At 38.4% G+C, this 24,754-nt stretch overlaps 1 long non-coding RNA gene across 1 annotated transcript in view; it reads right to left on the reverse strand.

The window, feature by feature from the left end:
• Nucleotides 1-15,918: 15,918 nt before the first annotated feature.
• Nucleotides 15,919-24,754, reverse strand: part of LOC149126315 (uncharacterized) — a 42,292-nt gene continuing 33,456 nt past the window's right edge. The window contains exon 2 of the long non-coding RNA XR_016234952.1: nt 15,919-16,024. This is a non-coding gene — a long non-coding RNA (uncharacterized LOC149126315). The remainder of the gene's footprint in view (nt 16,025-24,754) is intronic.

Below are 24,754 nucleotides of genomic sequence, written 5' to 3' on the forward strand. Positions count from 1 at the left end.
TGCTAACTACTAAATCAATGACTTAATCACTTCTTTTCAGATGTATACAATTATAATATGTCACCTAGATGTGGAAAACAAGTCTACATTGGTCTAGTTGCAGTATTTATTGTTAAATTTATTGTTAAATTTAAAAGTGATACATTTGACACAGTCTCTTACAAATCTTTTAGGTATGTGCAGAAATGCACTAATTTTCCCATGATCCTTATCCATTTCCTTTTCAAGGTCATTTCAACTTAATAAATGCTTAAATAAAAGCACAAATAAATGACAATGATGCCTTATATTTTAGGCACTTTTCTTATACGTTATTTAATCTTAAATTCAGAATAGAACAAAATTTGTCTTGGTAAATTGTATATTCTTCATCAAGAATTTGAATCCATATACTTCTTAGATGTGAGAGTCACTGCTTTCCTGCTTCTGCTTTGAGTGTTCTTTACAATTTTCAGCTTGTTGCCCATTTCAAGTAGATTAGAGAGTCAAATAAATCATTCCACTAGAGGACAATCTTAAAATGAAATGTCTGTTGGGGAAATAGCTTTTCCATTTATTAATATTAATTTTTAACTTTACCATATGTTCCATTCATTTTTCCACCTCTGTAAGTCAGAGCTCATGGTGTACATGTGTTTTTCTGGAGTTGAAAGAATGATGTTACCCACCCAGTGGTCAGTTTATAGCCTTCCCATTCCCAGTTCTTCATCCTGATTTTAGCTCAATCCCAGGTATGGCCACATTCTGGTAAATCCCTTAAGCAAGAAACACTGCAGCCAATTTAAACAAAAGAAAGGGAGGGAGTGCTGCTGTGAACGGCAGCCATGCCAATGGGAAAAATGAAATCAACTGTTTGCCAATACTCTGTGGCCTGAGGGTTAACGTGGTGTCCAAATAGAACTTATAAAACGAACCTTAAAATTGAAGCATCACAGAGTAGGGAAGAGAAACAATCAACTTAAGGTGATGAAATGTTTTTCTGTTTCAGCGCTGGACTGTATCTTCAGAGAGTCAGATAAACACAAGAGATTAGAAATATGCCTTACATTGTAAATAGTTAACAAAAACAGGTTATTATTGGGTATAGGTTGAGATATAATATATTTACAAATGGAGTTATATTTCCATTAAATAAACTCCATTATATTACATTGTGCATTAAGACCTGCTTGTATTACATAGATTAGCATATAGTGAATGTTAAAGTTAGAGAAAAAACTTGTAAAATTGTCAAATACGTGAAAGAGTAGCTATCAACTGAATTTTCATAAACAGTTTTGTTATGTAATCTATTGACCTAGACAAAAAGAGGGACTAAAAAAATGAAGCTATTACAATTAAAAACTATTCTGTCATTGGCCCTTCTTATCCCCATTATATCCTCTTCTCCCTGTTATGAATAATTTCTGTACAAATCTCAAAAGTAGAAAAATAAACAAGAAGAAGAAAGAAGAAAAATTTACCAAAAAAGGAAAAACTTAAAGTTTCTACCAACTAAATAATAAATATTGGAGATGACAGAGTTTGTTAACTAGACACTAGAATACCTAGTTTAAAGGCAGAGGTGAGTGTTGTGGCACAGCCAGTTAAGCCTTTGATTGGGACACCCACATCTCCTAAGAGTGCCAGCCTGAGTCCCAGCTACTGCAACTTCCCATCCAGCTTTCTGCTGCTGAGCCTGGGAAAGCAACAGATGATGATGCCCACCTGCTTGGGGCCCTGCCAACCAAGTGGAAAACCTGGTTATGGCCTCCTGACTTTGGCCTGCACTATCTCCAGCCATTTAAGGCATTTGGAGGTGAACCTACCAATGATTGGTTGATTGTCACTCTCATTTTCTCTGTATTTCAAATAAATAAACAAAATGAAATCATGTATTTTTTAAAAGCATATATACACAAATACTGCCACCATATATTTACTGCCATCATGTATATTAATATTGCTACATCATCCTCTTTTTATAGGCTTTTAAAGAAACTAATTAAATAATATGTCCAACAGCCAATCTTAGTATTCAATCTTAGCACTAACTCTACAAAATAGATGGTTGGGATTCTAACTCAAATTTTGCTTCCTACAAATCTTGCCATTCCACCAAGTTATAATACCAGCCAAACCCCTGACATCAGGATGAGGATCCATGTGCCCTTATTATCTTTCATGTTGTAGTTATAAGCCTCACTCATTCATGAAGTGATTTGGATGGGCAGACCAGGAAGAAGAGACTAAACTACAGCTACTTGTGTAAGATGGATTCTGATCATGACCAAGTAACTTTCTATTTTTGAGGTGATAAAACCAACACAGAACAAACAAAGCCTGACTTTGTCTTAAGCCCGGAAACAAACTTGTTAACTTTTCTTGTAAAGACTAGATTGGGCCAAGACCAGGGCCAGACAGTGTTGACATCTGATAGTTCTAGAAGTTATGGTTTTCACTGCTAATGAGCAATAGCTGAAAGAGGTTGTTTCTCCATTTTCTGACAATAACAGAAGAAGAAAAAGAAAAAGAAATACATACCATAAGAGAATGTGAGATATACCAATATCCTATCAACAATGGGAATTGAATCTTGTCTAAAAAGATCTACTATGTGACCAACATGAAGCCATTATTACTATTGGTATTTACTTAGTGATTATTTGCCACTTGGTTATCAATCTTTCAAGTTAGATTGGAGATGACCCCAACCCACTGAGAAAGTTAATATAAAAGTATATTCATCTGTATTGCTTTGACACTGTATTTGTTTTGGGATATTAAATATTGTTTGGCCTTCAAAATGTGGTCTCTGTAAAGATTCTCATGCAAGCATTCAATGAAATGAGAACTCTCAAAAGGATAACAGAAAAACTTACTAATTTTCAAACATTTTTCGCTATGAAATTATATAATAATTAAATTTTCATACTCAAGTCTGATAAGTAAAATAGATATAAGTGGAAATACTTTGTTGAAATCTGTCTGAGAGTTTGAGAAGATCCTGGAGACACTCCCCAACCCCAGACCCTACCTCTACCATTCCCATGAGAATAAGACCAGATGGATTCCTCAGGACTCCGTAGAGCTTAGTTCCGTAAAATGATAAATTACATGATTAATTGATTCAAACTGGAAATCAATGGTTATATGAGCTGTAACTATAGAGACTATTTTTTAAATAACAAGAATACTGTAATTCACAAAATCCCACGAGTAATGAACTGTTAGTGAAATTCAGTTTGGAAACTAGAATTAATTCAACTAATGATGACACTGTTCAAAATACTTTAAGAATCTCTGTTTTGTTATTGCCCCTTACATGTTCTGGATTCTGTCAATATTGGCAAATCTTGATCTTCTAAAGCTGAGTTTGAAATTTTGAAATAATCAAAATCATTCATAACAAGGACTCTTGATGAGAGTAAATAATCTGTCAAAGTAACATGGCTTGTTTACTTATTCATTAATTTTAATAAAACTACCATGTGACTATAAAGCACTAAGATTTCCTTATGCAGATTATAAACTTCTTTTAAGAGAAGGAAAATTCAGAGCAACTCTACAGCTAATATAATTTAGAATGATGGAATTTTATGAAGTGACTATATTTTGAAGGTGATAATTCTCCATTAAGATATAAAGTATAGCTGAATTGTTCCAATTTTAAATAAGTATCTGTCATATGTTAAAAACCCACCAAAAATGACAGGTCAGTGTTTCACTTTACAAACTAAGGGAAACTCTAACAGCTGCTTATTTATTATGAAAAGTTGTGATAAAAATTAATCGGGGGCTGGTGCTGCGGCTCACTAGGCTAATCCTCTGCCTTGTGGCGCCGGCATACCGGTTCTAGTCCCGGTCGGGGCGCCGGATTCTGTCCCGGTTGCCCCTCTTCCAGGCCAGCTCTCTGCTGTGGCCCGGGAGTGCAGTGGAGGATGGCCCAAGGACTTGAGCCCTGCACCCCAAGGGAGACCAGGATAAGTACCTGGCTCCTGCCATAGGATCAGTGCGGTGCGCCAGCCATTGGAGGGTGAACCAACAGCAAAGGAAGACCTTTCTCTCTGTCTCTCTATCTCACTGTCCACTCTGCCTGTCAAAAAAAAAAAAAAAATTAATCGGAAAGTTTTTGAATGGAATGTTTATCACCTTGAACATATGCTATTTTTTAAAAATGACATTAAAATTGGGGTAAACAGAATTTTGAAGAGATAATTCATTTCAGCAAAATTACTTCAGGATTGACTTTTAAAACATTTTTATTTATTATAAATTAGTATAATTTAACAAACATTATTTCAAGATGATGTTAGGAGGAAATAACACAAATTTTCATAAGATGGCAGATCATAGAGTAGAATAGTCAGTTTGGAAAAAACTGACTGTACAGTGGGAAATCATTTAAGATTGAGATTCAGTTAAATGCTCAAGGGTATCCACTATGCTCCAAATCCTGGCACAAATCTTAACTTACTCAAAGGTCAAAACAACCTTAGGAAGTACATATTATCTCCGTATTAGAACTGAAAGAAACAAGACTCAGAGAGGTAAATAATGTCTGTAGTCAGATTCTGGTAATATCCTCTGGCTCTAAAACCAATGTAACTTGTGCTGGCTCATTGCAAATCCATGGCTGAAAAGGTCAATGTGCTAAATAAATAAATAATAATAAAAAAAGCATCATCAATATGGAAAAGTCAAGGTGCAGTGGAATTTCAATGGAGCAGAACACAAGATAAGGTGGTGTCCAGGATCATTTTCCCTGGACATGCAATGCTGATGGCAATGTGACTTCCTTCCTGGGTTTGAATGAAAGGTACAATTAATCAATTTTTTTCAAAATGAGGCAGATCCAATAGTGGAGAAAGGACTCACTTTAGGAGAACAGGAGGTCTGGTGGAAGAAAATAGATGAAAGCACATGTAACTCTTATGACATAGCTCTTCATAAGAAAATTGTTCCCAGTCCCAAATAATCTTTCTAAAGGCTCCTGCTCTGTCCTGGGGAAAGAGACAAAGGTGAAGTAAGTCACAACTGCTTTCTTATGCCCTGATAAGTTCCGAGAGTGAATCCATGGCCTTCATCAAAGGCTTCACCTCCACCTCAACCAGCCCCTTCCATCTGTCTTCATATCCATCTTTACATACCACTCCATTCCCTGAGATGGAGTAGTGATTCATCTCTCATATTACCTCTTAGGAACAAGCAGTTCACCTAATTGCTCCAGTCGGAGGAAGGGAAAGCTATCAAGCAATTCCCAAGACATGAGATTGGTCATCAAATATCAACTTTGGGGAATTTCTTCAAGTATTGCTTTTTTGGGGTGCTATTTTCATGTACTATAATACTCAAATTCACTGAGAACATTTTACTATAAAGCAAAAGTTCTGTAGCTTATCATTTATTAAAAAAAAAAAAACCGTCTATCAAAGCATGCTGCAGGAGAAAAAATTCCACACCTTAAAGTTAATCTAACTACACAAGTCACAGAGACTTTGATAGTAATCACCTTAATCATTCCAGCTAGCATTGTTACAAAGCAGGCACAGAGAGCTGCAAACAAATGCATGGCACTCAATCAATCAGAGCTGGGAGGAACTGTTGTACACCTGGGGTATGCTTGGAAACTGTTTGGAAATTGTGAGCAGCAAGCCATGAAGATCGTACCTCTGGGTTTCCACCTCTGCTTAACAGTGTCAACATGCCCAACTTCAGGACAAGCTGCTAATTTTGATGAGGGCTCCTACTCCCAGTCAAGAAAGGGCACGAAGACTGTGAGAGGTCAGAAAAGAAGGGGAAATCTTTGCTCTATTTCCACTAGGGTAGTGGGACGGTTGTGATGTTAGAGTCAAGTGGGAGATCCCTTCATGGTCTCCTTGGTAGAGGGAAATCCCAGAAAAAGCCAACTCTGAATATGCATATGTGAAGGCAGCATGGTTAATCATCACACTACACATTGGGAAGGACCAAACCAACACAATGTGCTTAATACTGAAAACAGATGATGTGTTCCTTTTCCCTGTTCAGGATGCAAATTGCTTCTGCAAAGAGCTGACTTCATTATAAAGAATTGATACTGCCAGAGTTTGAAAGGAGTATCACCAAGGGGGCAATGACCTTCTGTCTAATCTGAGTATCAGCTTATCTTGGTGCTGAATAATGCATAGTTGTATTTATGTCCTCATTTAAATATCATTTAATTTTTAACTTGCTGTTGCCCATTCACTGAGTTAAAATAAGTCACTTCTAAGTAGCACAGCCATTATGGGTACCATAAATGTACTCATGTTGAGGTATTCAGTTTCTCAGGAAGATTTTATCAACCCCAGTCACTGGAAAATAGTTGTCCTGGAATGTGGGGCATGTTACCTCATGGACCCTTGACCAACTTTAAAAGATCTGTGCAGTATACGTTCTGGAGAGCCTTCAGGGCATTTCATTTTCATCAAAAACAGTCTTAGTAATTAGGAAATGAACTAAGTTTTAAGAAGATTATTTAAAACTTCAATCATGTTAATGGGATTTTTAAAAATTCAATAAAGACGTCATCCTAACTTAATTGCATTGGCTATTGGTTTATTAAACACTTCATTATTTGTCCCTTTATACACCATAGGCTGATTCCAAATGACAGCAGGCATCCAAAATGAAGAACAAATTAAAAACTCAATGTATCTGAACACCCAACCTTGGTATTGATGACAAAAATTCTGGGTGATTTTAATACTCTTCCTTTGTGTTTTCCCTACCAGATGCTGCACTGCAATTTCAATATAATCTTACACATCCCATACATACTGACATTTGTACTGGACTCAGAAGGTAAAGACATCAGCGAATCTTCTATCTCGTCTTTGTGTGGGTGTTTGACTACCTCTAGATGCCAGTTTACTCAATTGTAAAACAAAAGTTTTGGATAACTGCTTCCTCTGTGCTCCAACATTCCTTGATTCTGAGTGTAACACATACCACTTGTTTTGAACAGAAATTGAACAACTTTCTGTCTCTCATATCTCAAAGTCTAAAGGCCCACCTCAAGGTTCCATAGATTTTGAGGAATCCCTTAGGATTGGAAGACTTTGTGACTGCTAATATCTAATCATGCTTCCTCTCTAACAGTATCCAAGGAAATCTTGGATTCAGACTGATTAGCAGAACACTCACCAATAACTCAGTGCCATTCTAAACCACCTGAATTCTATTTCTATCATCTCTGAAAATTTAAGGAAGAAATAAGAAAAGATTTTTAAATTATAACTGACAACACTGTTAAACATTAAACTTTTGAAATTGTAAGTCCTATTTGGAAAAAATTACTGACATAAGTAAATTCATAATTCATCTTAGGAAAAATATCACACTAAAATATTATTTAATCATAAAGACAGTACCATACAAATTATGCATCTTCTGCCCCTATAACAGGCCTATTTATTTACAAAATTAATTATGAAAATGAGATTAACAGGTTTCATATGCAGAGCGCTGCACCACACTTTGGTAGTGCACAACAACAATTATATTTGGAAGCTTTTAAATTAAAAATGTAAAAGCCTCCTATTTGTCTTTCTAGTTTAATTGGTTGCTAAGCAAGTACCATACTGAAGGTTGCATTCCTGATACAAGCTTGCAGTTGCAAATCAGTGTTCTCTAAAGGATTTGCAGCAATTCTATAAATGAGATGTCATAAATGCCCCATAACAGTGCATTTAATGTCAATTTAATATAATCACTTTTATATGTTAAATAGTAAAAAATGAATTCAGTGCCTGCAGAGGGTTCTAAATTGTCATTGTGACTCCCAATCCTCCCACTAGCCTCTCTGAGAGAGAAAAAAAAATCAGTATTTTGAGAAATCATAAAACTAACAAACCAACATGTACCTCTGGTAATATAGCAGAAATGGACTCGTGGCGTGCCTGGGGGGGGGGGGGACTATTTTTTCCTTTCCTATGCCATTTTGAGGGTAAGTGGCAGAATCTGAGTCAAATCTCAAGTCTCAGAGTGTTACTGCTCACTTCACAATAGCTCAACAGGCATATAACTAATTCTATTAAGGCCTCTGTTCAAGCCCTCAATATAGTCAAACGGATTCCACTTTTTAAAAATAATCACTCCTAATGTGGCAGTACCTCTGCTAGGTGCTGTCCACGATCTTAACAAACCCCAAATTTATTATTAGTTCTATTTGAAAGATGAAGAAAATGAGATTCAGGCTAAGCTAGTACACTATGGGATCTGCATTTCAATTTACGCTAGCTTGACTCCATAGCCCGTGCCCCTTCTACAACCTATACTTTGTCCAAATGATGAAGAAGAGCTTCCGGGGCCATTGCTGTGGTATAGTAGGTTACACCTCCACCTGTGGTGCTGGCACCCCCTATAGGTGTTGGTTCTCTTTTATAGGTTCATCCCACATAGGGCCAGCTGCTCCACTTCAGATCCAGTTCTCTGTTAATGTTCAGTGGTCCAAGAACATAGGCCCCTGCACCCATGTGGGAGACCCAGCTCCAGCCATTGCAGCTATTTGGGGAGTGAACCAGCGGATGGAAGATCTCTCTCTCTCTCTCTCTCTAAATCTGTCTCTCAAATAAATAAATAAATCTTTAAAAAAATAAAACGAGGAAAAGCTTTTGCATTCTGCCTCATCATGTCATTTTGTCTCTGAATGCTGAGCTGTATGTTTACTTTGACTAGTATGCTGCACATCTGTGTAGACAACACTTAGAGCCGTTTGTGCATAGATCAACAATGTGTTTTCTTTCACAAAGGAAAAGGAAAACCTTGAAGAAGCTAACTTTTACTGTGTCATCCTTCCTTCAATGTGCCTCATGCAGTGTCCACTCTCCAGGCCTCAACCTGCTTGAAAGAAATATCTCACTGCTTCTACTTCCTCATTTCTCAGTCCATGCTGTCTAGATTCCACTTGGCTTTGCTAAATTCATTTTCTAATTGTCAAAACCAACGAATGAATCTTATTTGGCTTCTCTGTAGTATCCAATTCTGATGACCATTCCTTCCTCATGAAACATTCCTCTGGCTTCTGGTTTTCCTCCTTCTACTCTGGCTTCCTCTTCTCAGTTTCTTCAATAGGCTGCTATTTATCTATCTACCCCTAAAATCCCACTGGCTCCCAAATTTTAGTTCCCAAAATTTGTATACTCTGCATATTCAATCTGAGTGATTTAATATAAATGCTGAGGATTCCTGTTGAGAGAATATCCTCAAGGGCCTCTTATATTCTTTCATATTTCATTCATTCTTCCCTTATTTCTGAAACTATCATTTAAATAGAGAACATCTTGGAACATAGGCACAGTTTCTCTTTTCTGGATAAAAGATCACATTTACTTTTGGTGTTGGAAACAGTGACATCCCCCTATTAACAGCCATGCTTTTTAAAATTTTGTTTTAATTTTTAAATTTTTAAAATTTTATTTCAGTCATGCAAGTTTCATGTATTACATATATACAGGTTTAGGAACATGGTGACACTTCCCCCCTACCCTCCTTCCCACTCACACTCCAACCCTTCCTCCTCTTCCCTCTCACAATCCTACTCTTAATTTTTACAAAGCCCTATTTTCAGTTTACTTAATGATTGGATAGTTAACCTACACTAAGTAAAAGAGTTCAACAAATAGTATGAAGAGAGAAAAAAACAAAAAGGCAGTCATTTTATTTTTCATTACAAAAGATCTTAGTTTCCTAAGCTCAGTTTTCCAGTCCAATAAACAACCCATGGAGTGTACAGGTGCATTTGTCACCCTTTTCGTTCCTTAGGATGATACTCTGGCTACTGATACTCCTGTGATTAATAAACTGTCCCTCATTTTTTTACCCAGAAATTTGTGTTTTCTATCATAATCCATGATGCATGAAACTGTGGCAAGCCAAATTGTTAATGTGGGGAAGTGGGATAAAATATCAGTCCTTTCATAGAGTTTAACACCCTGTACTCTAGATTGTAATTCAAAGAGTAGATAAAAAGGAATAAATGAACAAAAGAATGTGAGGGAGGAAGGAAGGAAGGAAAGAAGCAAGGAAGGAGAGAAGGAAGGCAGGAAGGCAGGCAGGAGGGAAGGAAGGAAGGAAGGAAGGAAGGAACAGGACAGGGAGGGAAGCAGGGAAAGGAGGGAGAAGGGAAGGAAAGGAGAGAAGAGAGTAGAGGGTGGGAAAGATACTGAGCTAGGGGCACCTTGCAGCTTGCTGTCTTAACCTGTAACGTCCAGCCTGTGCTTCTATTACAGTACTTACATCACTGTATTGTCATCAGTGACTTGTTTTCCTCTCTTTTTCTCCTAATAGGCTGTGAATTTTTTGATGGAAGAGTCCATCTTAAGCAACCATTGTCCATTATGGAGTTAACCTATAATGGAGACTCATTGTCATTGATTGCTAAATGAACAAATTAAGGTTTTACAGTGCATGCAGAATTGATATTTAGTTCCTCAGTATAATCATACTGGCTTTCTGCTTTATACCAATTGCTAAATATTTTGAATTTCACATAGTACATGGGTATTATCCCCATGAATGTTATTTGACATGTAGGATTGTTAATGCTCTACATTATCAACTTGTATTGATATCTAGTTCTACACCTATACATATCTAGTATTGATATCTAGTTCTATACATATACATCTAATGTATTTGATGTCAAATACATTATGGCTATGTATGATGTTAATTAAGTTGTATGATTTTAATCAAGTTAGGATTGTGCTCTATTGCTCCAATTATAACAATCAGCTAGAATTTGACAACTGGAGCAATTAACACTTTGCTAACATGAAGAGGCAAAGCAGTTGATCAATCAGATGAGCAGATATACTCAAGGAATGCAAAATGCCCTAGTGACCATCACTCATTTCCTTTAAAAAGTTATATTAATTTCAGAATATATGTCAACTAAGCCTGTTGTTATTCATAAACTAATAATAATAAAATAAAAGCAATATGAGGATACCACAAAAAGTTTGTGGAAAATGGAATTAAAAGATAAGTTTATTTCAGTGAGTAAAAATTGAGTTCTGTGTGCTTTTTCAGAATAGTCACGTTTATGAACTTTTTGGAGACCTTTATAGCTAATGTTTTTATAAACTTACTACACACCAGGAATTATACTAAACCTATGCATTTAGTTTTTATATTATTTCATTTACTTTTCTTCAATGAGATTTGTATTTTCACTATCTAGTTCAGCTCTGTATTGGTGACCTTTGTTGTATAACAAATTTTCAGGTTCAGTGGCTTAAAACATCTATTTTGTGAGTAAAAATTCTCACAATACTCCTATCAAGGCATCAACCTGAACTGATCTGAGGTTCAGGTCCTCCTCGGAGTTCATGTCCTTGGAGCTGTAGATCTCACAGAAGCTATCTTAAAGGCCAGCAGGAAAAACCCTTTAAACTTTGAATCTCTCTATTTTCTCCATCTCTGACCTCTAGTCGCTCATTTAAAGAGTGCAAGTGATTAGGTCATGTCTGTCTGCATAATTTCCATTTTGAATTAACTCAAGGTTAACTGACTGATAACCTTCATTACATTTACAAAATCCCCTGAGTCAGGTAATGTAACATAATCATGGGATTGATACCCTGTCCTGTTCATAGGTTCTGGTCACACTTAACAGGGAGGAATTATAGAAGGCTGAGGGTCATTGGGGGTCATTTTATAATTCTTCCTACCACAAATAGCAAGGGACCTTCTGGTTAGAGAAATTATGTTACTTGGCTAAGGCTGAACATATAAAAAGTAAAAGCTAGGGGTTGAAATTATACCCACACTACTCAAAGACTTTGATACTAACACCTATGATTTTTTTTTTACCTCAAAAGTATCATGAATTTCATGATCAAGTTGAGAGATTTAAATCTTTACTCCTTCACACTAAATTTATTATTTTTAGAGAATAAGTAGTTCTCCATCTTTTTTAGAAGCCTGAGAAAGCAGTGGAAGATGGTCCAAGTCCTTGGACCCCTGCACCCATGTGGGCAACCTGGAAGAAGCTTCTGGTTCCTGGCTTCAGTCTTTTGACCATAGTGACCATTTGGAGAGTGAACCAGCAGATAGAAGGTCTCTCTCTCTCTCTCTCTCTCTGTAACTCTGCCTTTCAAATAAATAAAGGAAATTTTTATTTTCTAAAAAAAAAAAAAAAGAAGCTTTGAAAGACCAACATGAAGTACATTGGATTCTTTGTGCATTTGGTAGACTATTTTTTTGTCAAGAGTATCTTTTATTGGGTCACTCCTCAGCTCCAAATCTTTCAGTATCTTTATGCCTCTTGTCACATGACATCCAAATAGCTTGATCCCATTCTACTTTTCCAGCTTTATTTTGACCCCCTCCTACTACTCTACTACTACTATTACTTCCTGCTACTACTACTCCCCTTAGTATATGTATTATGGCCCAATGGCATTACACACCATTTATTTGGCCTGTGATTCATTTATCTTTTCATACCCCTTAAAACTTTAGCTCAAATCTCTTTTAAGAAACACTTCTCAGCCAGCGCCACGGCTCACTAGGCTAATCCTTCACCTTGCGGCGCCGGCATACCGGGTTCTAGTCCCGGTTGGGGCACCGGATTCTGTCCCGGTTGCCCCTCTTCCAGGCCAGCTCTCTGCTGTCGCCAGGGAGTGCAGTGGAGGATGGCCCGAGTACCTGGGCCCTGCACCCCATGGGAGACCAGGATAAGTACCTGGCTCCTGCCATTGGATCAGCGCGGTGCGCTGGCGCAGCCCGCCGGCTGCGGCGGCCATTGGGGGTGAACCAACGGCAAAAGGAAGACCTTTCTCTCTGTCTCTCTCTCTCACTTTCTACTCTGCCTGTCAAAAAAAAAAAAAAAAGTAACACACTTCTCAGTTCTCTAGCACACATTGATCCTACTATCCTAAGAATTCCTGTTTCACTTTAAGTCAAAAATCATATACTTCATTTCATTATTTTCTAATTTCTGAGGGATGCTCTATTTTCAGAACAAAGTTGTAAGTAGTTTCGGGTGGGGCCATGGTATTCTTCCTCTACAACCTCTGCATCCATATGAACAACAAAAATATCACATTGTAGGCACTCAACACATACAGGTTGATCAATTTATTGATGGAGTTCTTCCAAGTTGAATTCTTCTTTCTCAACCAAGGGAATTTACCCAATGTTTAGAAAGCAGCTTTAGCTCATCCAAAGATGCAAACTGTTGTCATTATGCATTCAGTTTGGTTTTGGATGTCAGTACCAGGAATCTGTATGGCTGCATGCCTCCTCATTTTGGAATAGGCTACATCTACCCTTGGGCTAGCAGCATCCGTCCAAGCTTACAGAACAAACTTTTCAAACATTCCATTAGCTTGCATGCTGTTCCCACCAATTACTCCCAGAGCTTTATTTTGATTAGGAATAAGAAGACATGATATTTGAGGATTTAGGTTTGTGTGCAAAGTTAAAGCAGAACATCTAAATTTGTTTGCTTTTTCAACAAAAACACTAGGCAATCCAGTGATATAAGATGCTCAAGAGATGCTAGAATTATGAAGAACAGAACAATGAGAACTTGTATATAGACCAGATTTTGAATTGATTTTAGCACCTTCAGGTAAGCCTGTCATTTACAAGGGAGTTAAGGAAATGACTTCTCCTAATTTCTATTAAGCATATTTTCCCAAGAAATGTATAGTTTTACCAAGTTAAATTATTTGTGATAATATTAGAAAAAAATACTCTTCGTGTCATTGGATAGATCACATCAATAAGAAGCAACTGAAATAAAATGAAAGATTTCTGTCCGCTGCACCAACCAGGGAGAGAGAGTGTTGTTGTACTGCTATGATTTTCCAAGCCTTCATGGTAAACTCCTCCCAACCCTCTTTCCTCAGGATGGCCAGTGAGAGCATCAATAGGCTAATGACACAGAAGAAATAAGTTCATTACTCACCAATCTGCAGGGAGCCAATAAGACTAAGAGCTAGAATAATGAGGAAAAAGCTAATATTTTGTTGCTTTTTTTTTTCTACAGGGTCTAAAACAGGAAATTTACACATTTCAGAATTCACATTTAACCCAAAGGTGAAACACGTCCAGACCTTGCCTCAAATGTTAGACCAAAACCTTTGAGTCCATTCTCTCCAGGCATTTCTATTTGTTTTTGTTTTACAAAAGAGCATCATGTGGCTCTTTTATTTCTAAGCTCTTGAGTGCTGTTCTTCTTAAGGATAACAGATCTAAATTGTATCTGTTTTAATTATGTGTTTCCAGACAGGCACAGTCAGGCTAAATTTGTGGGAGTGAGACAGGAAGATTCACATCCAGGACTTCTCATCGTGGAAACTGGCCTTGGCCTTGCTTTTGGCAGGGGACAGGGTGAAAGCCAACAGTAATTGTAATGTTTACAGGACAAGTATCATGCAGCAGACAAAAAACAGGTTGGCTGTCTTCTTCCTCCTTCTTGGGCACTCATTTTACTAAATGAAACCATATGATCCACAAGGATGAAAAGAGTGGGAAATAGAGCACACATTTATTAAGTAGCTTCTGTGTACCGGGAGCCATGGTAGAAGTTTCAGCTGGTATTTTGATCTGCTACAAATGTTTGAGGTAGGCATTAATATGAACATTTTAGAGATGTCAAAATTGAGCTTCATGGAGGATTAATAATCTAAACAATAAAAGATGGTGAGAAAATTCAAAATCCAGCCTTTGCAATTGTTAAGATACTTGTCTGTCCACCATTGCATGCTACTCAATCTTAACCTGCCTACCACTATTATAATGCTGAGCTGAGATGCAAGGAATATCCACCAAAGCAAAAGCTAACATGATGCTTTTATTCATTTTTAGAATTAAATAGTCTCAGCATGCTAATGAGCTTTCTTACTCTAGTGTCAGCAAAATAACAGTGTTAGAAAAATTATTCACTAACTCATCTGTCTGACACAAGGTCCTTTTTAATTTCCCCCTCACTGAGTTCTGAAAATAAAAAAAGAGGGCTCAGATACAAGTGTCATTCCTAGTCTTCCCAAGTTTTAATTTTATTTTTTAGTTCTTTTCTATGTCTATTTCTATTTATTTCTATGACGCCTATCACCATGGTGTCTAAGTATCCAGACAAACACATTAAGCTAAATCAAAACATATGAGAAAATTGAAAAGAAAAGCTTCCCAGATAGATCCCCTCTGGAGCTAAGTTTTGTTGATTTAGAGATAACAGACTGTGTAGTGAAACCCTGTGGTTGTGCAGGCAGTGTCAGGAAAGGGCCTGATGGAAATTTGCCATTATTTAGCCAAGGGGGTGATGATTTACCTGCAAACCATTTTGCGAATAGAAGAAAAGAAAGGAAATCCAAGCAAATAAAGCATAGAAAATAACTCATTTTGTTCTTATAAATTCTTCATCTCTAAGAATAGTACTGGAGACTTCCACAAACACGGAAGTGAAAAACAAGGAGCCTTGAAGACATGTAAGAACTGTGCTTTTCAGTTTGTTTATCCATGTCATCCCACTGCTGATAGCTTTACAAATAGATGCAAAAAGAGGGTATTACTGAAATAAAGAAACTAATTAAAGTGACCCAGCCAAATAAATGTAGTCTCCATAACTCTGATGCAAATAGTCACTTTGCTAATATGTTCAGAGGAAGGAGAAAGAGGGGCGGAGTGTGTTGGGAGGGCAGGTACTGCAGGAAGGATCATTATATTCCTAAAGTCACATTTATGAAAAGCATGAAGTTTGCATCCTTAAATAAAAGGTTTCTTGAGGGAAAAAGAAAAATGATGGCACTGGAGTTTCTGTTTAGGTAAAATGAAATATCTGCAGAAGAAATTTCTAATATTTTACAAACACTTAATGACTCCTCGTTTCAAAGTTTGGTGTCTTGTGCTACCACCACCACCACCCTCTTTTTACTGCATGCACACACACACATACACACTCACCTAGGTGCATTTGTTTTCTAGAATTGAAGTCCATTGACTGCCTTCTAAAGACACATCTACAAGGCTTAAACACAGGTATATTCTGACTGAAGAAAATCTGGTATTTCTGAAACAAAAACAAACAATGGAACAATGATCCTCTTGAAACACAAATTTTTCATCACGCACTTCATTGGCTTCCATTTTCTTTCCTTTCCTTCTCTACCTCCTTCCCTACCTTTCTTTCCCTCGTTCTCTCTCTCCCTCTGTTAAAATCAAAATCTCCAGTGTGGCTTGCCAGCCTGACATGTCTGTGTGCTAGCCAATGGTCTTCTGGAGCCAGCTTCCCCAACTCTCTTCACTCCAGTTTTCAGTAGGACCTTGCAGACCAAGCTCCTCCCAACTCACGCCCCCTGCCTAGAACTCTCTCATTTTCTCTCTAAACTTATCTTTCAAAAATATTTTAAATAATGTTTACTGATGTTTCTCATTTTGTGCGTAATGAATGCTCTTAAATAAAATTTGGAGAATATTGACGTTTAGAGAAAAAAAGAAAAAACAATAGCCTTGCTATTCAGACAACTACCTCCTACTATTTCATATGCTTTTTTCTCCTTGTATTTGTTCTATAATTTTCTAATGAGATAGGAAATACATAGATCTTTTAAAATTTTTATTCATAATTACCTTTGGATTTTTTAGAAACAGGGTCTCTGAGTTACTCTTTCTCCTGTGTGTCCAACTGTCTATTCTGCAACCCAATCTGCTTCTCAACCTTATCATGTAACATAGCATATGAGACCCTGACTTTTACTAAATTAATATTTATATGATGATGCATCTTTTCAATAATAAATGTTTTATTTTCATTCACTTATGGAACTAAGTAGAAAAATTATTCATATATCTATATTTTAACTATTTTAAGCTTATTCATTTATTTCTTAAAATTTATTTTATTTATTCAAAAGGTGGAATTATAGAAAGAGAGGGTGAAACAGAGAAAGAGAGCTCTTCCACTTGCTGGTTCACTCCCCAAACTGCCGAATCTGCTGGGGCTGGGCCAGACCAAAGCCAAGAGGTTCTTCAGGGTCTCCCACATGGGTAGAGTGCCCAAGCACGTGGGCCATCTTCTGGGGTTCGTCCCAGGCCATTAGAAGGGAGCTGGATTGGAAATGGAGCAGCTGACACTTGAACTGATGTCCATATGGGATGCTTATTTCATCACTTGCTATCTCTTCACTTCTTAATCTTGGTTCTTTTTTTTTTTTTAAGTTTTATTTAGTTATTTGAAAGTCAGAGTTACACAGAGATAAGGAGAGGCAGAAAGAGAGAGAGAGAGAGAGATCTTCCATCCACTGGTTCACTCCCCAGATGGCCGCAACGGCTGGAGCTGCGCCAATCTGAAGCCAGGAGCCAGGAGCTTCCTCCAGGTCTTCCCATGTGGGCACAGGGGCCCAAGGACTTGGGCCATCTTCCACTGCTTTCCCAGGCCACAGTAGAGAGCTGGATTGGAAGTGGAACAGCTGGGACACAAACCGGCACCCATATGGGATGGCAACAATGCAGGTGGCAGCTTTACCCACTATGCCACAGCGCCAGCCCCAATCTTGGTTCTTTCTCATTCATATGAATCACAAAACCAACTAACATTTTAGACTAGAGTATTTAGATAACATATTCTCAGTCTTACATAGCAGTAAAACTCCTTGTGTTTATATTACAATCAAAATGCCTTTTTCTGTGCATTCAGTTTTAAAGCATAATCATTTTTATTCAAATTTAAAAAGCAATTGCTTTGGGCCTTCAGGTATGTTAGTGTTTTGAAGTAAATATCTGAAATCAGCCTGAATTTCTTCCTTTTATGTTTATTACCCTACATATATTTTTGTAGTAATTTTTCTTTACCAAGGTATTTTAAAAGGATTTTGTTAGATTTTTACTTTATGTGTCATATGCTTTTTAAATATGCTTTAAATGTTCTTATATCAGCTTGAGATAACTCTTCAGTTTAAAATGTTTGTATAGGTAATATATATATCAATTGTGTAAATAAAAATGAGTAAAAATTATATCCATCTCACTCCTATGGCGAAGGGAGGGGGAAACCCATGGGTGGCTTGTTGAAATTCTTGTTGAAATTGTGAAAGTAGGCTAAATATCTAGAAGGAAACAAATACATAAGGTGTAAGTATACAAAGAGAAAATAAGATATAAATCAGAAATAAATTCACAGACCATCAGAGAGGAAACAAGGGAATGGCGATGGCAGAGTGAAAGGAGCACCAGATTCCGATTCTGAAAGTCTGAGATCATATTCCCATGTCTCATAGTAGTTAGTTCAATCCCTCTGATCATTTAACTTCTCTGACTTTCAGTCCCTTAATCTTTTTTTAAAATTTATTTTATTTTTTTATTTGACAGATGGAGTTATAGACAGTGAGAGAGACAGAGAGAAAGGTCTTCCTTCCATTGGTTCACTGCCCAAATGGCCGCCATGGCTGGTGCTGCGCCGATCCGAAGCCAGGAGCCAGGTGCTTCTTCCTGGTCTCCCATGTGTGTGCAGGGGCCCAAGCACTTGGGCCATCCTCCACTGCACTCCCAGGCCACAGCAGAGATCTGGACTGGAAGAGGAGCAACTGGCATCTACTCGAACTGATGCCCATGTGGGATGCCGACACCTTAGGTGGACGATTAACCAAAGTGACCCAAGGCGCCGGCCCCTTAGTCCCTTAATCTTTGAAATGGTTTCATTATAGCAATCATCCATTGTTTTCATGGATAAATTAAATATGGGGGCCGGTGCTGTGGCACAGTATGTTAATCCTTCACCTGCAGCACCTGCATCCCATATGGGCACCAGTTCTAGTCTCAGCTGCCCCTCTTCCAATACAGCTCTGCTATGGCCTGGGAAAGCAGTAGAAAAAGGCCCAAGTCCTTGGGCTCCTGCACCTGCGTGGGAGACCAGGAAGACCTGGCTCTTGGCTTCAGATCAGCACAGCTCTGGCAGTTGTGGCCATCTGGGGAGTGAACCAATGGAAGGAAGACCCTTCTCTTTGTCTCTCTCTCTCACTGTCTGTAACTCTACCTCTCAAATAAATAAATAAAATCTTTAAAAAATTAAATATAAAATGCTTTATAATTAGGAAATGTTATAAAAATAAATCTGAAGTATTTAGAGATGATGTAACATGAATGGACTTTGGGAACATTATATTAAATAATATATACACAAAAAGAGCAAATATTGATGATGCTACTCATATTGAATACATAGAATAGGTAAATTCACAACAGAAAATAAATTAGAGTTAATCATGGTCTAGAGGGAAGACAGAATGGGAGGCTATTGCTTAAGGATCACAGAGTCTTTAGTGTAATGGAGAAGTTTTGCTACTAAATATTGCACTTAAGAAATATTAAAATGGCAGGTTTTATTTTCTATATTTTTATCAATATTTTTGATAGGCTTTATTACACTTATAATCTTTTAATACATCGTGATGCAACTTTGCTTAAAAACAAATCATTTGGGGCCAGTTGAGAGACAGTAACAATAGTGGTCTTTAAATAATTTTAACCCAGGCTGGCACCATGGCTCACTAGGCTAATCCTCCACCTGTGGCACCGGCACACCAGGTTCTAGTCCCAGTCGGGGTGCCGGATTCTGTCCCGGTTGCCCCTCTTCCTGTCCAGCTCTCTGCTGTGGCCCAGTAGTGCAGTGGAGGATGGCCCAAGTGCTTGGGCCCTGCACCCGCATGGGAGACCAGGAGAAACACCTGGCTCCTGGCTTTGGATCAGCGTGGTACGCTGGCCACAGAGCGCTGGCTGTAGCGCGCTGGCCACAGCGGCCATTGGGGGTGAACCAACGGCAAAGGAAGACCTTTCTCTCTGTCTCTCTCTCTCACTGTCCACTCTGCCTGTCCAAAAAAAAAAAAAAAAATCACTTGGAGCTGATGCTGTGGTGCAGCAGGTTAACGCCCTGGCCTGAAGTGCTGGCATCCCATAGGTTTGCCTTTTTGAGACCTGGCTGCTCCACTTCCGATCCAATTCTATGCTATGGCCTGAGAAAGCAGTAGAGGACAGCCCAAGTCCCTGGGCCCCTGCACCCGCGTGGGAGATCCGGAAGAAGCTCCTGGCTCTTGGCTTCTGATGGGCACAGCTCTGTCTGTTTTGGCCAATTGGGAAGAGAACCATCGGATTTAAGACCTCTCTCTCTCTCTGCCTCTCCTCTCTCTGTGTAACTCTGACTTTCAAATAAATAAATAAATCTTTATAAAAAAACTAATCATTTAATCTTGACTGGTATGATAGTAATTGTATAAATTACCACAAAAGAGTAAATCAATTGATCAATATAAATATCATGCAAACATTTATGTAATGCTCTTGTACAGAGACCTAATCACCATGGCTGCATAGACACCTGAGAGGTAATTACACACTCAGTTAAAGGACATCGTCCATCATTTTTGAATGAGTTTTTGAGATGTGCTCTATTATATGTCTGTAGGAAAGAAGTACATGTGGTGATCTATTATAAACTGCTCCATATGTGGGTATCCCACTCATCACTATGATAAAAATGAATGCTACAATGTATATATTTTCACCACTCAGGAAGCATGAATCATTATAGCATAAATAAAATTTGCCATTTCAAAACTCACTTATGATCCCAAGAGTTGCTGCTTCCACCTGAATTCCCCATCAGATCTAGAGTTTACAGGCTTCCCCTGATTTTATCAAAGCAGCTCCCACTCATGGAACCCAGGGAACGATGCTCTTGACTTTCCATATTGGCTCCTCTCCTCCACAGTCCAGCATTTTCACTTTAGCTTTCATGAAGCAATCTCATTCCCAATGGGAGTGACTGAGATCACCATCCCATTCCCCATAGTTAAAGCTATCAACAGTTTCATGATAAATGCATTTCCTGTACTGAATACAAAACTGAGATGGCTTCAGACTAAGACCTTAGAAGAAAAGAAGGTCATAGTTAATTCCCTAAACTGTAATAATTTTCATTTGTTGAATATTTTATCTCAGATGAATCATTTTATTTGTTGTAGTCACTTCCTTCTTAGTTTGATAAGTTAATTCAAACTGCATTAGCCAGATTTTAGCTGATTTACTGTTTTGTTCTCTTCATTCTAAACTTATGAGTGAAGTTTTTTTATATTGAATTCAATTCAGCAAGTATTTTGGAGGGTCATATTGTAAGAAAACACTCAATGAGATGATGTTATTGCAAAGCTGGAGATAATAATTTTAATTCCTGTGCCCTAATGATTTAAAATATACTTGGAGGAATTACTCACATACATACATAAAAGTAAAATCTTAGGTGATTTAAGATTTCCACAAATATGTTGATTTTACAAAGTTAGGAAAATCTTGGCATTCGTGATAGATTTTGTAGCAAGGTTAGAATGTTTATTATTGTCCATTTAACCTCATAAACTGAAACATTCTCAAGGATAAAGATTGTCTTAGTTATCTTTTATCCCTGGAAGCAATAAAGTGGTTGAGACAAGATCACAGACATATCCCGACTGGAACTAATATTCTGACACTGTGCTTCTTATTCAGGAAATGTGTTTCTAAGTCTCAGTGATTTTTATAAGTGCTTATTTATAGCATGCCATGTTCCTTCAACAATACTTTTTCAGGAGTGGAGAAGTTGAGGCATAAGAGTTGAATAGGATTGGGTAGTGTCAACTAGACAGAGTTAGAAACATGAGATAAATCCTAGCTTTGCTTATTAGCCATATGGGCTGAATGAGGTATTTAGTCTCTCTGAGCTTCCAAGTCAGCTACTGAGGTTATAGATAGCACATTCTAGCACCAGAATACAGAAAAAAGTAAATAAATATATTAAGTCTTCCATTAAGTAGGAATTCAAAATATGCTAGTTGAAGTTGATTCAGCAAGACTTTTCTATTTCCAAGATAATCTTTCATTATTAACAGTATTATATATGTATTTTGTGTTGCTTGTTCATCAATACCAAAACTACTATATTTAATAAATGAGACTGATAGCAGCTCTGAAAAGTAGAGAAGAAGAAACAGAGAGTTTGAGCAATTTGCTTATTAAGCTAGGAAGTAGAAGAGACACCATTTGAACTCTTGCTTTCTGATCACAGAATTCTTATCATCAATCATTACACAAAATTTCTCACTAAAATAAACAAAGTTATGAATCTAATAAGAATGTAATTGTAAAATTTGTTTTCTGTTGGGGAGGATGTTTTCTTCCCACAAGGATATTTATTTTTCCTTAAAAGAGGATCTTTGTTTGCTTGTTTGTCTTGAAATTTTATCTCTTTATCTCTCTGATTTCTCCACAAGGAAGGAAGATTCATTTAGTTTATGAGGTTGAGGCATTAAGGTATAGGTCAGGTTGTTGCTAATGAAATTCTATTTCCTTCCCATAGACACTTACCAGTGTGCTCTTTCCATATCTGAGAGGCTTGTCACTATGTTGCTTATCTGAGACCAGATCAGTAAGTTCAACTCAAGGAAACATATTCAAAAACAGTTATTTGACCTCGGATTCAAGCTACCTGAAGTAATTCTAATATGCTGATTTCTATAAAAGTTCATGGGTATTTATCAGTTTTCTCAAAATATGAAAGAGAGACAAGTAAAGTTAGCAATTTGTTTGAAGTTCCAATGTTTGTTGAATTTGGCTGGTCATATGAACTTTTTTTTAAAGATTTATTTATTTGAAAGGTAGAGTTACAGAGAGGTCAAGGCAGAGGGAGAGAGAGAGAGAATGAGAGAGAGAGAGAGAGAGGTCTTCCATCTGCTGATTCACTTCCAAAATGCCTGCAGTGGCTGGAGTTGAGTCCACCTGAAGCCAGGAGCCAGAAGCTTCTTCCAGGTCTCTCACGTGGGTGCAGGGGCCCAAGGACTTGAATCATCCTTCACTGCTTTCCCAAGCACATTAGCAGGGAGCTAGATCAGAAGTGGAGCAGACGGGACTTGAACTGGCACCCACGGAGATGCCAGCACTGCAGCGGAAACCCCCATATGAACATTTTAAACTCAGAGAATGCACCATAATGGATGAATGATCTTATATTCAGACTTTTTTTTTTGCTGATTTTCAGATGTATCTTATGAAATGTACATATGGATAAAATGCAATCTGAATATATTATAACTAAATTATTAATCAAAGAATTGAAGTAGTGTGTATGCCTATTAAGCATACACACATACACACACACAGGTTGAACACACACACACATACATACAGGTTGAACATTCCTAATCTAAAATACAAATTTTTAAAAAAATAACTTAACACCCCATGAGAGTATTTCAGGCATGGAAAGCCAAGACACTCTGGAAAAAAAAATGCCCTAAATGAAACATCTCCACGAGTGAGATCCCAGTGGAAAGAACAGGTCATCAAAGAAGGAGGTACCTTTCTCTGAAGGGAGGAGAGAACTTCCACTTTGACCATGGCCTTGTCTAAATATGATCAGAGTTGGTGAACTCTGTGGGGAGCAACTGAGACTAGACTAAATTACTGGAACTAGGACTAATTCTATGCATCTGCTCTCCCACAATATGGCGCTGAGAGAGACAAACAACCTCTACACAGCTGCCTCATCAGTTTGATAAGCTGCAGGAGCTGATCCTGCTCCTGATTGGAGGAGAGCAGTGTGCTTGGCGTGTGGGTAGCAGAGTTGGGATTGGTGGAAGAGGACTATAAAGGAGGAGAGAGACAACATGCACGAGGAACATCTGAAGGAACACCTGAGGAACATCTGAGCAGCCCCCAGAGAGCTGGCCGGTGGTGTGCCGCTCCTCCACGGAAGCGGGGAAAGTGGCGGGGGTGCCGTTCCTCCGCGGAGGCGGGGGCCGGCAGCTAACCCGGGACAGCATCGTTCCTCCATGAATGAGGGACTGGCAGCTAACCCGGGAAGAGCCAGGCAGAAAGAACAGCGCAGGGTCCTGTGTCGCTCCTCCGCGAATGGGGGAGCGACATAATGGTGCCGTGACTCGGAAATGAAACCTAGGAGGGAAGAAGCAGGAAAATACTGGAGAAAGAATAGGGAAGAGCCTAGGGAAAAGCCGGACGGAAAAATTGCCGGAAGAAGCTAGCGAAAGCCTAGGCATAGACTCGGATATGGACTATGGGGAGAAGCTAGGAGAAATCTAAGGTTGAAAGCAAAAGCGAAAGTGAAAGCTAGAAGAAACAGACTCGGATACGGACTGTGGGGAGAAGCCAGGAGAAATGAGAGAGAAATATTGTTGGAAGAAAGTTAGGAAATATACCGGGTAGAGAAAAATATAAGCTAGGGAAAATGAAGCCGCGGGGGTAGGCCGAAGCGGAGACGTAAGCTAGGTTGGAATTTGTCAAGTTAGCCCGGGGAGCAAAAGGCAGAAAGCCAAACTGAAAGCGGAGACGTAAGCTAGATTGGCGTTCGTCAGATTAGCCTGGGGAGCAAAAGACGGGAAGCCAAACCGAGAAGCGGAGATGTAAGCTAGGTTGGAATTCATCAGGTTAGCCCGGGGAACTTAGACTGAAAACTAAACTGGTAGCAGAAACATGAGCTAGGCCATGATTCGCGGAAGCTGCGGAGTGCAGAGAGAGCGCGCGGGGCACGGAGCGGAGAGAGCGCACAGGGCGAGAGTAGATAGGAAGCGCGGGGCTAGCACGGAGGCTGTGGTGCAGGCGCGAAGGGCGCTGAGACCGCTTCCATAGCCTTGGCAACTCATGACAAGAGCCTAGGGTGATTACTGATGCCATAAACAAGAGTGTCAATTTGTTAAGTCAACAACAGGAGTCACTGTGCACTTACTCCTCATGTAGGATCTCTGTCCTTAGTGTGCTGTAC

The sequence above is a fragment of the Oryctolagus cuniculus genome, chromosome 6 (assembly GCF_051225735.1).
Source record: "Oryctolagus cuniculus isolate XC-2025 breed Fujian yellow rabbit chromosome 6, ASM5122573v1, whole genome shotgun sequence".
Taxonomy (NCBI): Eukaryota; Metazoa; Chordata; class Mammalia; order Lagomorpha; family Leporidae; genus Oryctolagus; species Oryctolagus cuniculus.